Below are 14,868 nucleotides of genomic sequence, written 5' to 3'. Positions count from 1 at the left end.
ATCCAGATGTGAGTCATTCTAAATGATAGCAGGATCTAAAATGGATTTCAGGGATGCCTGGGTGGCTCAGTGGTTGAGCATCTGCCTTTGCCTCAGGTCGTGATCCTGGGGTCCTGGGATGGAGTCCCGCATCAGGCTCCCCAGAGGGGGCCTGCTTCAACCTCTGCCTGAGTCTCTGCTTCTCTCTGTGTGTCTCTCATGAATAAATAAATAAAATCTTTAAATTAATTAATTAAATTTCAAAGAGGTTTGGTGCCTACAGACAAGGTGGGCATGTGCTGATTATTTGTCTGATAAAAACAACATCAGAAGGACTAACTTAGGGCAGTTTAGCGGTCTCTTAGTTCTGATGACCCTCTCCAAGAAGACTTGTGTACCATAGATCCTCATATGTTATGTTCCATTCATAAAAATTAGCTATATAAAACTATAAGTACAAATGCAGTAACTGTTACCATTCTGATAAGCAATGAGAGTCAAAAAGCAACATACCCCACAAAGGTGATACGTACGTACACTTTCATTGCCTTCAATTTCAGAGACAGTCCTGCAATTTAATATTGCATGCAATTACCCCTAATTGCATGAAATGGAAATCACATTCACATAAGAATCTAATTGTAAAATGACCTAGGAGGAAAGAATTTACTCACCGACATCAGACCATCCTTTAATAACACAAACTTTTCTCTTTCTGAATATGGGAGAAGATGAAGGGAGAAAAAAATAATAAGCACATCCCTTATCTAGAGGCTGACAAGTAGGAAGAATGGTAAATAAAGACTTTCTCCCTGGGTGGCAGTAGTTTGAATACTGTCATGCTTACTCCTAAGTGAAATCTCTTTGACAGAAACCTGCTCTATTTAGAACAGCTGGATATCAAACCCTAGGATTTCAGATCATGATAATAAAATATCATTATTATGCTGGTGGTGATACAGGTTTCTCTGGGATGGGAGCAAAGGAGAATGACCGGGCAGTGGACTAATAGATGTAAGGAGTAGCAGGGAACGAGGCCTGTCTGACTCCTTTAAATCAATGCAAGACAACAAACATTTCTGAGTATATATTACATGTGAGGCTTCATGCCCCTCTCATACCCCAAATGTGGGTAAAAAACCCAAGGTGTGGCTTAAATTTCTGCCTTTTTTTCTTTTCTTTTATCTTTACTAGATCACTAGCATTGCTTTCCACTGTACATAACAGAAAACATGACTTTATGGCTTAACTATCAATAAATCTGTAGACAGGCAGTTTCTGCCCTTGCTTCAAAAGTTGGACAATATCAAGATGTCTCCATGATGCTCTTGGCCTTTTCATCCTGACGACAAGAAGGATGCCTCAACCAGTCAACAAGTCCATACAGGAGGCAGGAAGAAGGCAGGGAAGCAGCGCCAGCTGTTTCTCTCTCTCTCTCTCTCTCTCTCTCTCTCTCTCTCTCTCTCTCTCTCTCTTTTGGTGAACATACAAGCTTTCTCAAAAATCCCTGCCTCCAGCAGATTTCCTTTTGTTTCTTTGGAAGAGTGAATCATTGGTCCTGATTCCTCATTTGCTTGTAGGACTATCAAAAATCATACCCACTGGGTGGCTCAGTGAGTTAAGTGTCTGCCTTTAGCTCTGGTCATGATCCCAGGGTCCAGGGATCAAGCCCTGTGTCAGGCTCCTTGCTCAGCAAGGAGTCTGCTTCGCCCTTCCCCTCCCCCCAATAAAATTTTTAACAAATAAGTAAAATAAAATAAAAATAAAAATCACACCGCTGCTATGGCTTCATGGTGGACAAACTAACCACTGACCTTGGATTTGGCCATATAAATTGTTTTGGTCAATGAAATGTTAGGGAATGTGATGTGAGCAGAAGCTTAAAATGTGTTTTTACAGTTGTCCTGATGCTTTTATCCTCACACATTTCACCACAAGAACAAACATACCCCAGGAAGTCGCTAGTCCAAGGAAAATGAAAGACATCTTGGGAAGATTCAGACTCAACCTGTACCTTGGAGCAGCAATACAGTCTGACCTGGCCCAATTACACTCATATTACTGCAGACCCACAGATCCATGAGTAAGAAATATATACTGAAAGAGCTAAAGCAGAAACTTTCTGCCACACTTTCTGATTCAAAGTCTCCCTCTACACAGATTTCTAAACCAGCATACCCTCCTTACCTACATCTTTCAGATACTGGCTATCTATCTATCTATCTATCCTCCAAACACCCACACCGCATTTTGTTTTGATGCATGCTGTCTTTCTCTCAAACTCTGGGCATTTAAAACTAACTGCACAACATCTCTCACCTCAAAACTAACTCTCTGTCGGACTTCCTTAATATATCTTTATTGCTCCAGTGACAAATATTCAACATCTCCAGGTTAACTTTGAGTTCTCTGTTTGACTCCGTATATTGGATAAACATTATAAGATTTATTATATTCATTTTTTTGAGCACATACAAGATTCCAGGCAGTATTTCAATGTTTTACGTGCATTACCTCATATAGTCCTTACAGCATAAGCTCTGGAGGTCCATGCAATTTATTATCATCTTCCTGATAATGAAGAAATCAAAGGTTAATTTCTGCCACCTAACTACCGGCAGAACTTGAGCATACTAGAGAAGGGGTTCAAAACCACCCTTCACTGGTCCAAGTATTCTATGTGGATAATTCCATTGGATCCATATATTAACTCCCTTTGTATCAAATCAATTAAGGAGGATGAGAAATAGTAGATTTTACTGATTCTTTAATAATCATGCCTTTAGCAAATGTCTCTCCATTTCAAAATCACTCCTCCCCTGGGCCAGGTATATTACATGAATTATTTCAATCAATTCATACATTTATCCTCCTTCATTAAATCACTTACCAGAAGATTAGAGAGATTTGATTATACCAGTTCTTTAACAATCATACCCCCAGCATATGGCATTTAATTTCCAGTACCACTGCTTGTGCCCAAACAATTTAAAGTCTTCCTTTCTTCTTTCCTCTAACATACGCAAAAAAATAACTTTAAAATGGATTAAAAACTTAAATGTGAGACCTCAAACTATAAAAATCTTAGAAGGGAACATAGGTAGTAACTTCTCCGATATTTATCATATTAACTTTTTCTACATAGGTCCCCTGAGGTAAGGGAAACAAAAGCAAAAATTAATTATTAGAAGTACATCAAAATAAAAGCCTTCAGGGGCACCTGAGTGGTGTAGTTGGAAGAACATGTGATACCTGATCTCAGGGTCACGCGTTCGGGGCCAATGTTGGGTGCAGAGATTACTTTAAAAAAAAAAAACATGTAAACAAACAAAATTTTAAAAAAAATAAAAAGCTTCTGCACAGCGAAGAGAGCAATAACAAAACTAAAAGTCAACCAATGGAATGGGAGAATATATTTGCAAATGATTATCCAATAAAAGATTAGCATCCAATATATAGAAATAATATAGCAGTCAACATGCCCAGAACAAATAATCCAACTAAAAAATGGGCAGAAGACATGAACAGACATTCCTTCAAAGAAGACATCCAGATGGCCAGCACACAAATGAAAAGATGCTCATCATCACTCATCATCAGGGAAATACAAATCAATTACAATGCACTATCACCTCACACCTGTCAGAATGGCTAAAATCAACAACATAGGAAACAACAGGTGTTGGTGAGGATGTGGAGAAAAAGGAACCCTTGTGCACTGCTGGTAGGAAATGCAAACTTATGCAGCCACTCGGGAAAACACTATGGAGGGTCCTCAAAAAGTTAAAACAAAATTAACCTATGATGCTCCAGCAATCATGCTACTAGTTATTCACCCCCAAAATACAAAAACACTCATTCAGAGAGAAATATGTGCCCCTATGTTGACAGCAGCATTATCTACAATAGCCAATATATGGAAGAAACCCATGTGTCCACCAATTGATGAATGGATAAAGAATATGTGGATACAATGAATATTTCACTTACCCATAAAAAAGAATGAAATCTTGGGGTGCCTGGATGGCTCAGTCAGAAGAGCATGTAACTCTTGACCTCAGGATTGTAAGTTTGAGCCCCACACTGAGAGTAGAGATTACTTAAAAAAAAAAATAAAATGTTAAAAAATGAAATCTTGCCATTTTCAAAAACATGGATGGACCCAGAGAGTATAACGCTGAGCAACATAAGTCAGAGAAAGACAAATATCATATGATTTCATTCATATGTGGAATTTACAATACAAACGCGCAAAGGAGAAAAAAAGAGATAAAGTAAGAAACAGACTCTTAACCCTAGAGAGCAAACTGGTTACCAGAGAAGAGGTAGGTGGAGGGGATGGGTTAAACGGGTGATGGAGATTAAGGAATGCACTCGGTGTGATGATGCCACATGATGTATGGAATTGCTGAATCACTATATTGTGCACTTGAAACTAGTATAACATTGGAAGTTAACTAACTGGAATTTAATTTTTTTAATAATAAAAAAAGTATTCTTTTCTTATTTCTTCTCATTCCAAGTCATTTCGCATATTGGCCCCAAATTAACCTCCTTAGAATACTGCTGTCACTGTCAGATCTTTCCCCCTCCCTGCCACCACCAATGACTATTAGAAATACTAGAAATTTTCAGGAGATATACCATGCAAAGCCACAGTCAAGAGGCTCTGCTCAGTAACTACCATGGGGCATCCCTATGAAAATGTTCAATTATATATTTAACATCTTTTTTAAAACACACTGAAAAGGCAGGCAGAAGTGGAGTGAAAAAAGAACTTTCTTAGAAAATCCTTAATTCAAGTTTTTTGGTTTTTTATGGTCTCACAGCCGACTCTGCCTATCAGATCAAGTCAAATTTCTTATTCAAGGGCCTCAAAGAGATAAACCTATTCTAGTTTACTCCCAAATTAGTTCTAGTAAGACTGGACTTTTGATTGAACCTAGGGAAAAGATAGCTGTCCCAAGGCTGATATAAAATCTATAAACACAACTACACGTAAAGCTGTGTGTTTGTTCTAACTGGTCATGCAGCCACTCTGAGTGCATGCAATAGTCATCATTCTGAATTCTGAATATCATCTTTGGGTTGCCATTTCTCTTTGTGAAATGCCTTCATACGTTCTTACCTATCTTCTGTCATGAGCTCTGACCCTACATCCCACCCCTCTATAATCTACAAGAATCTCTCCTCTCCTCTGAAGCCCTAATAAATGTGCTGGGCATTATTATGACCAGCTTGAATAATGCCCAGCTTGAAATATCAAAACTCTTTCTGTGTGTGCCTTCCACCTTTCTCTGAATCGGGGTTTTGCAACCTCAGAACTGGTCACATTGGGGACCAGAAAATTCTGTTTTGGGAAAGCTGTCCAGGGCCTTGCACTATGTTGAGCAGCATCTCAGGCCTCCACCCACTAGGTGTCAGCAGCACCCTCCCTAAGTTGTGACAACCAAGCATGTCTCCAGATGCTGCCCTAAGTCTGTTTCACTGGCACAAGAGAGCCCCCACTGGGAACCACTGCTCTAGATGACACAATTCTGGGGACTGAGGTAATTTACAACTCCTCTCTTCCTCCACCATTCAGCAAACCGAAGAGTGTCCCTCACATAGAAGGTGCTCCATATTGTGGTGGATTTATTTCACATTCTCATGGATCCATCTTAATTGGAAGGTTTTGCTTTTTTGAAACAGCCCAGTGGGTAGTTCTTTTAATCTGCCATTAAGTCCACATCATTTCACAAATGACTGCTTAAAAATGCACACTACTTAGGTATCAATTTGTTTGTGCAAGATACAGAATTCTGCTTTCTCCTAATAGGATCATCTTCTGAAAAGGCAATCTTTTATTTTTTTAAATGCCTACCTAGGATTCCAGGTTATTCTCTGGAAATCATCAATTTCCAGAGACGTTATTTATAAAGCTATGGAAAATTGTGATGATGTTGCAAAGAAGTCACAATGACCTACAGAGAATAAACCAGAACATCAGACAGCTGTTAAGAATAATGGAATAAGAAATAATGAAGAAAATAGAGAAAAACAAAAATGAGAATAAAAAACCTATTATTATTTACAAAATATACTCCCATATAAGCAACATATAGATACATATAGATAATATATTTGTTTTTTAAATCTTCTGTTTTATAATTAATCATATGAGGCTATTTGTTTCATGTGTGATAATAACATTGGTTTAAGAAAGTGAAAACTAGATTATTAAGAACCCAAGATACACAAAGAAATTATTTCTAATTATAAAGGCTAAAACCACATAGGTCTATATTTGAATCAGTGCAATAAGAGTTCTGTGCTCTTTTTTTTTTTTTTTGCAATTTATATAATATCCTGTTTGATGTAAAATTGAAGAAAAGAATGTAAGTTATCCCTAAGCCAACTTTTTAAACTAAAATGTTGTACAAAGATTCCTGTGGCATTTCAGGGGCCCTTAAATTTTAATAATACTGATAAAATATTCTACTATCCCCAGCCAAGTAATTTTTTATCTTTAATTGGTAAGCCCTCATTTATTATTTCTAAAGCATAAAAATTCTAATATCTAGGATTTATAACTTACCCAGGCAATCGTGACTGCAAATGTATTTTTAAGTGCACTCCAAAATAGAGAAAGCAAATGAACACTAGGGAAATTTAAGTTTGGACTACAATGGAAAAAGAATTTTTTACAACAAATATATCATTGACTAACTATGCTATTCCTCCATCAGTGAAAAAACATCCTTCAGCAACCCCTGGAGTGATAAGAAAGACTTTTCACAGAATGAGAAGAAGAAATTAAGTCAGTAGAGAAGACCCAGGTCGTTCGAAAATGGAATTAGCACAGATCATTTCAAAATTGACAGAGGAGCAAAACCTGAAATATAGTGTGAAGATTCAGTGAAATATAAATATTACGTATTGATCCACAGGTGATCAATAAAAGCTTTTTGCTGCAGGCATTTTTATTCATAAAATAAGCTTTGCTCAAATATAAAAGGAGAAAGGAGCAATGAGCTTGCAAAAAACAAAAAGCACCATTCACAAAACGTCCCCACTGATGCTGACATTTGTTCTATAGACAACACAATAAAATCTTTGGGATAACCTATATCCCTGCAAAATGGAAAATCAAGTTTCATTTCCAACCTACTGTATTAGGCTGAATAATGGCCACCCAAAGATATCAGGTCCTAACCCTGTAACCTGTAAATGTAACCTAAAAAAGGAAAAAGTGTCTTTGCAGATGTAATTAAATTAAGGATCTTGCATTGGAGAGATCATCCTGGATTATCTAACTAGGTCCTAAATCCAATGACAAGTGCCCTTATGAGAGGCAGAGGGAGATGTGACACACCCAGAAGAGAAGAGGGTCATATGAAGGCATAAACTTGTAGGGAAAAGGCCATAAGCCAATGAACAACAGTAGCCACTAGAAACTGGAAAAGGGGATTGAGGATCCCTCAGAATCTCAAGACGCCCTGTCAACACCTTGGTTATGATCCAGTGATGCTGATTTTGGAGTTATGTCATCTAGAACTGTAAAAGAATAAATTTCTGCTGTTAAGTCACCAACTCTGTGATCATTTGATGGAGCACCAATAGGAAACTAATAAATCCACCATATCTCCTGAGTGCCTGCCTTCTATTCCATCCCAAACTCCAGTATTTAATAATAATAATGACAGTGATAACGACACATAACACAACACATCCAGATGCTTATTAACATTTTTTATATGACAGGCACTCTGTTAATCATGTATGCATGTGTGTTCTTTAACCCTCACACCACTACCACCTTTCAAGTGTTAGGATCTCTATTGAACAGAAGAGAAAACAATGCTACTTGGTTACCTGGCCATCAAATGGCAGACTTGTCATTAAAACTTGCAAAACTGGGGCACTGGGTGGCTCAGTGGTTAAGCGTCTGCCTTTGGCTCAAGTTCTGATCCTGGGGTCTTGGGATGGAGTTCCACATCAGGCTCCCTGCAAGGAGCCTGCTTCTCCCTCTGCTTATGTTTCTGCCTTTCTCTGTGTGTCTCTCATAAATAAATTAAATTTTCAAAAAAAAAACTTGCAAAACTGATTCTAGGATCCTCCTCTATAGCCATTCTATTGCACTGTCACAAGCATGATTCTTTATCACAAAGAGCCAGAGTTCTGGTCTACAAAAAAAGACATGTATATTGCATTAAATTTGTGGACAACTCATACATATTACACTACATTCCTAGTCACTGGAAACTCTTAATTGGTGTGCCAGTCACTCTCTTCTCTTGATATTTGACTCTTTCTGATACTTAAGATATTTCATACCAAGAGTGAGCCTGTCATTTCCTCCAGAATTAATAGCAAAGGGTTGCTTATGTGACATAAACAGTTTAGGTTTCTTCCAGCCCTAACCCTAATTGGTAGGGCAAGTAATGATTTTGAGGATAAGCAAGCATTGCTAAAACTCTGATTAAAATTCAAGTTCCAGGGAACCAGTAATGGCATGAATTAATAGTCTCAACTAATTATTTTCTTCTCAGCACCTGACATAGAATATAGGTAGTGGGACCTGAGAAGCATCATTCATCTATCTATCTATCTATCCATCTATCAATTTATCCAGTCAGCCAGTCATCAATCCATCCTATACTGAGTGCAGCTTGGACTAAGATTGCCTGGAAAGTAATATCTAAGTTCATTTTAATAATATTTAAAGGGTATTAATGTATGGCATATACTGGGGGACAAAGTTAGCAATAATCTGATACTTCTGAAGTTTAACATTAGAAAAGAGAGGAGTGAGTGTCTAAATAAATAAATAAATAAATAAATAAATAAATAAATAAATAAATAAATAAATAAGATTTCTTAAAAACCCACAGGGACATGTTCCCTGAAGATGTGGATAAAAGCTTATCTCAAAAAAAGCAACACCTGTTGCTTGTATAAGGAAAGTGACTCACCTAAAAGAGTATTTCATGGACAGAAAAAGGAAGATCCCTAGACCTTCCTGAAAAGATTCATTGTGGATATCATGAGGGAGCTGGGAGGTCACTACATCATGATGAAACAAAAAGCTACAGGCAGGGACCCAGGAGAGACCTACAGCAAGATCCATAACTAGAAACCAAGGAAGCCAGAGCAGGTGTGCATCTCCATGGCAGCAGAGGAGGAGCCAGGTGAACCAGATCTTCTCTAGGGATGCTGGTTATAATATTCAGTCCACTGGGATGATCTATCTAAATGGCATTACTTATAGTAATCTGCAGGGATTTTTATTTAGGAAGAGGGGTGTCTTAATTACTTTATGATATATATACTTCCATGAGTGACAGTCCATACCACTTGGCAATGAAGAGGTTTCCAAATAGCTTTCTGAACCAATTTCCATGGACCACTCTTTCCCTCTACCATCAATGGTCAACCCATTTCTATGTACTGAGGCAGTTCTTATTCACTGCTTATAAGAGCATAGAACTAATACTCAAAAAAGTAAAGAAATCAACTATGACAATTCTAGGTGTACCTGATTGGCTCAGTCAGTCTAGCCTGTGAGTCTTAATCTTAGTGTTGTAAGCTTAGGCCCATGTGGGGTGTAGAGGTTACTTAAAAATCAAATCTTGGGGGCACCTGGGTGGCCCAGTGGTTGAGTGTCTGTTTTCAGCTCGGGTCACGATCTCGGGGTCTTGGGATCCAGTCCCACATCAGACTCCCTGCATGGAGCCTGCTTCTCCCTCTGCCTGTGTCTCCGCCTCTCTCTATGTGTCTCTCATGAATAAATAAAATCTTAAAAAAAAAAAAAAAAAAGAGCATTCAGAGAACAGTGACAACTCCAATCCTTTATAATGTCTATACCTCTAGGCTATTTTTTTACTTTTAAGAGTTGTCCAAAGAAAGTAAAAACATGCTCAAAGATCTCTGCTCAAAGATCTTCATTGCAATTTTTTAACAGTTTAAAAAAAATACTAAAACAATACTAGTGTCTCAACAGTTGGGGAATAGTGTGATACCACATCCAAATGAGCTACTATGGGCCATTAATTTTATCTTCCAGAAGAATATTTAATGATGTAGAGGAAAATGTTCATAATAAAATATCACATGACAATATCAGAGCACAATATTTATACAGTTTGAGCCCAATTAAATATCTGCCTGCATGCGTGCACACACACACACACACACACACACGCAAATAAATACAAAGGGAATCCACCAGAATGATGCCAACAAGTATCCATGATGGTAGGAATTTTACATGGCAATGTATCTTCTTATATAGTTTCATTTCCAACTTTTCCTCTATAATATGTTTTATTTTATAAACAGAATAAAAGGGACAAAAAATGGAATGAAACTAAATGAAAGGTGGTGTCCATGAAAATAACCAGTGATGTTTAGGAGACGTTTGAATGCTCATTTCTAAAACATCTTAATTTTTGTTCTGCCGGTATTAGAACACCAAACCCCCTCTCCAGGACGCCAGTCTCAAATAGGCTAAGATGGCATTGTCTTCAATTCCCAAAACTGTTGAATCTATGAAGATTCTGATGAACAAATCCCTTATTGTTTTTTTTTTTTCCTTCAAGCTATGAATGTTGTCACAAGTTGAATCACGGTATATGTAAAAGATGCCAAGTACCTTCTAGCAACAGATGAATCATGCATTACAAATGGCTTATGTTAAAACAAATGATCAGTTTAAACATTCCTGCCTGCCACCAGGTCCCAGCAGACACTATATATTCTCTAATACAGTAACTTAAAATGGAGCATGGTCCCACATGGCAAAATGCAGGAAAGGAGAAAAGGAAGGGCCCTCTTTTATACAAGTCAGCAAAGCCACTATTTCCAGATTTCTTCCCTGAGCAGACAAAGTGGAAAAGCAAATCTAGGAAAGGGTAAATTAACTATGTTTGTTTTAAAGAGAATTAGCCCCAGAGGCCCAAGGCACCTAAGTAGGCCAAAAAAAAAAAAAAAAGTAGAGACGTATTTATCTAATGGGAATCAAATCATAATAATCTACTTTAGATTTGCCTTTTTTTTGGAAATTTCATGAAAATGGAATGATACAATATATGGTCTTTGGCTTCTGACATCTTTTACTTAACATAATGTGTGCATAATATTTTTTGAGGTCCATTGACATTGTAGCTTGTACTAGTATTCTGGTTTTTTGTTTGTCTCTTTGAGGTTTGTTTTTGCTGAATTGTATTCCATTGTATGGGTATAAGGAATTTTATTCCCTAACTGATGGACATTTAGATTGTTTACACTTTTTGGCTATTATGACTAGTACAGATAAGAACAATGTAGATTAGTGGTTGCCTGAGGCTAAGGGTGGGAAAAAGATTGATTGCAAATAGGCATGGGGGAGGGTGATTTTGTGGAAAATGGAAATGTTCTAAAATTAGATTGTAAATTTTCTAAAGATAATTGAATTTTAAAGGTAAGGCAGTAAATTTTATGTCATGTAAATTATACCCCTCTAAAGCTGTTTTAAGATTTTAGTTATGTATGCATGCATTTATTTATTTATTCATTCATTCATTCATTCATTCATGAGAGACACACAGAGAGAGAGAGGCAGAGACAGGGGCTAAGAGAGAAGCAGGCTCCCTGCAGAGAGGCCTATGTGGGACTTGATCCCAGGAGTCAAGGATCAGGACCTGAGCCAAAGGCAGACGCTCAACCACTGAGCAAATCAGGCCTCCCAAAGCTGTTTTGAAAAAACTAGTTTGGGGGACGTCTGGGTGGTTCAGTGGTTAAGCATCTGTCTTCTGCTCAAGTCATGATCCCACGGTCCTGGGATCGAGCCCCGCATCAGGCTCCCTGCTCAGAGACAAGACTGCTTCTCCCTCTCTCTCTGCTGCTCCCCCTGCTTATGCATGCTTACGCTCTCCCTCTCTCCCCCAACCCTTGAAAATAAATAATCTTAAAAAAAAAAAAAAAAAAACACCTAGTTTGGTATTATCTTATTCCAAGATAGTGTCCCTTAGCTCTTGAAAGTAGATATTTCTACTTTAAGTTCCAAGGACCTGGCTTAATATTATAATATAAGGAGTATTGGTTAAGATGTAATCCTTACACCAAAGAAGGCTTTAGATGGAATGACAGGAGCATCATATGGTTATCTATCAAATGCTAAAAAAAATAAAACATATTTCCCTAATAAGAAGGTTTATGAAGGCAGAAAATATAAATATGAGGAGTTCAGGGCATAGTTTAGGGTCCTAAGGTGAAGGCTTCCAGAAGGCTGAGTACCAGAATGTTGAAATTCTGTAAGATAAAGGGACAGAGCTCAACAGAGATGGCAGAGACAGAGAGCTGAGAGCATATGGGGTGAGGGAAAAGAGCTCTAGCCAAAAACAAAAAAAGGGAGGGGGGGTTCCTCCCAAATTAGGACAGAGCAGAAAGGGAGTTTACTTACCAAATAATAACACTGGCAGTTTGGCTTCACCAATCTTGTTTCCCTATAATATTATCATCACCCCTTTGATCTTCCATCAGAATGAAAGTAACTTGGGGAAGGCCACAATCCTGGTAACCATCAGACAGGATTAAACCCACAAGGTTCAGACTTCCATCTCCTCTTCACGTTTAAGCTGTATGACTCCAATTGAAGTGGCGCATTCCACCATCCACCGAACAAATACTGCACGTGCTCACATATGTGACACACATCTCCTGCTTGCTGAGGACAGCGATGTCACTTACTCCTACATCAGCAACCCATCAGCTTCCACCCTACCTTGAATCCCTTTGTAGAGGCGAGCTTACCAAGATCACTCGTAAGTTACTAAAAGACTGAATTAAAAACCAATGTCCTGGTGACCCTGAACACACTAAGAAGCCGGAAGAGAAAAACTAAGACTTCATTACTTCCTTCTAAAAGAACAAATGACCACAAGTCACATCTAAACGCAACCCAGTCCTACAGCTCAGGACACAAGGTTTAAGCAAGGATTGACCTATTCTACAAATTGGGGTCCACACCAAGGTGAAAATCATGACAGCTTAATAGCTATGACCCGCTGAGTCAAGCCAGGTTAGGAAACCAGAAAATCAAGGCAAAAATGATGCAATAAGCTTCCTGTCAAATTCGCAAGAGGACAATCACAGCTGAAGTCAATGTTTTACATTTAATTGAGAGAGAGAGAGAGAGAGAGAGAGAGAGGGCATTCAAGGATTCCTAAGTGCCTAGAGAGAAAATTATCCTTAAACTCTATATTCAGATTTACCTGCTCGAAAGGAAACATCCTGCACAGAGAAAGACACCTTCCACAGTCCACTTACAATTTGATGATTTGTGTTGTTGCAAGTTGAGCCCTTCTAAACTTAGAGAGACAGAGACACTGAGGCAAGCACGTAAGTCTGATCACCCAAGATAGTTTTAGTTTAGAAGTGGGCTTATACAGGGTCATAGCTAACTTCTTACAGTAACTAATGAACTCTTACTGTGGGCCTATGATGTCTCAACACCTTTATTTCTAAGAGAAAAAGAGGGGGAAGGGGAAGGAGGGTGGAAGGGACAACATTCCTAGTCACCAGAGGTTTTAAGTCAATGCATTTCTGGGGATATCCACTTGCCTGCAAAGGGCAGACCATCCTAATAGCTTCTCCCAGGTCAAAACTCACACTAGTGTTCAGAATACTTTAATTACAAGGAAATGAAATCAGGTCATTCTGTCACACATGCAGGAAACAAAATGTAGCCAGGGCAACAGCCACAGAATCTTGGGTCTTAATTATTAGAAATGTGGATCCCTCAAAGAATGTCCTCAAGCCAAAACAATCAGCTCACTGGGCCTCCCAGAGGATATCCTATTCCTAGGACTTAATCCTGGAACTGGCAAAATAATGACCTCTTGGGAATGAACACCTGGGCCCTATAGGTCCCACTGCCCAGGCGGATGGGGTCAAGAGAGAATAGTGAACAAGACTGCAGAGGGAGTGAGTGTTAGGATATAAAAACTTTTTTTTTCTTTTTTCTTTTTTCTCTTTTTTTAGAGCAGAGAATAGATAAGAAGCTACATAAAAATGAATCGGTTTTGCAGCTGCCTTATGACAAAACCAAAATCACACATGGAGGCTCATAACTTCTTGGTTCAAGATGAGGACATTGTATACAGGCAAATGTTCCATAATTTCTCCAGTGGTCTATAGACAATTATTCAGGGAAGAAAGAGGATTTGAGACCCAGTCTACACTGACAGGGAGGTCACTGTTTCAAGCAAAGAACAAGAAAGTGAGGTGGTGTGTCCTGGCAACCCAGCACTCTTTAGGTGTTCTCAAAGACACCATCTCTTTGAATTCTTGCAACAGCCCTATTAGGAAGTCAATATCAGGGGATCCCCTGGGTGGCGCAGCGGTTTGGCGCCTGCCTTTGGCCCAGGGCGCGATCCTGGAGACCCGGGATCGAATCCCACGTCGGGCTCCTGGTGCATGGAGCTTGCTTCTCCCTCTGCCTGTGTCTCTGCCTCTCTCTCTATCTCTCTCTCTCTGTGACTATCATAAATAAAGAAAAAAAATTAAAAAAAAAAATATCAGGGGATCCCTGGGTGGCTCAGCGGTTTAGCACCTGCCTTAGGCCCAGGGCGTGATCCTGGAGTCCCAGGCTCAAGACCCACGTTGGGCTCCCTGCATGGAGCCTGCTTCTCTCTCTGCCTGTGTCTCTGCCTCTCTCCCTCTCTCTGTGTGTCTCTAATGAATAAGTACATAAAGTCTTAAAAAAAAAAAAAAGGAAGTCATTATCACCCCATTTTACAGAGGAAGAAAAAGGGCAAAGATGGCTTGTGGAGCTTGGTTAAGGTCAAACTGCCAGTTAAGTGATAGAACTGGAAAAGAACCAAGATCTGACCCTAAAACTTTTAGGAGGAACCTATACCTTAAAAGATG

Source organism: Nyctereutes procyonoides, unplaced genomic scaffold (genome assembly GCF_905146905.1).
Source record: "Nyctereutes procyonoides isolate TBG_1078 unplaced genomic scaffold, NYPRO_anot_genome, whole genome shotgun sequence".
In the NCBI taxonomy this organism is placed as follows: Eukaryota; Metazoa; Chordata; class Mammalia; order Carnivora; family Canidae; genus Nyctereutes; species Nyctereutes procyonoides.
This window is presented reverse-complemented; position numbering follows the sequence as displayed.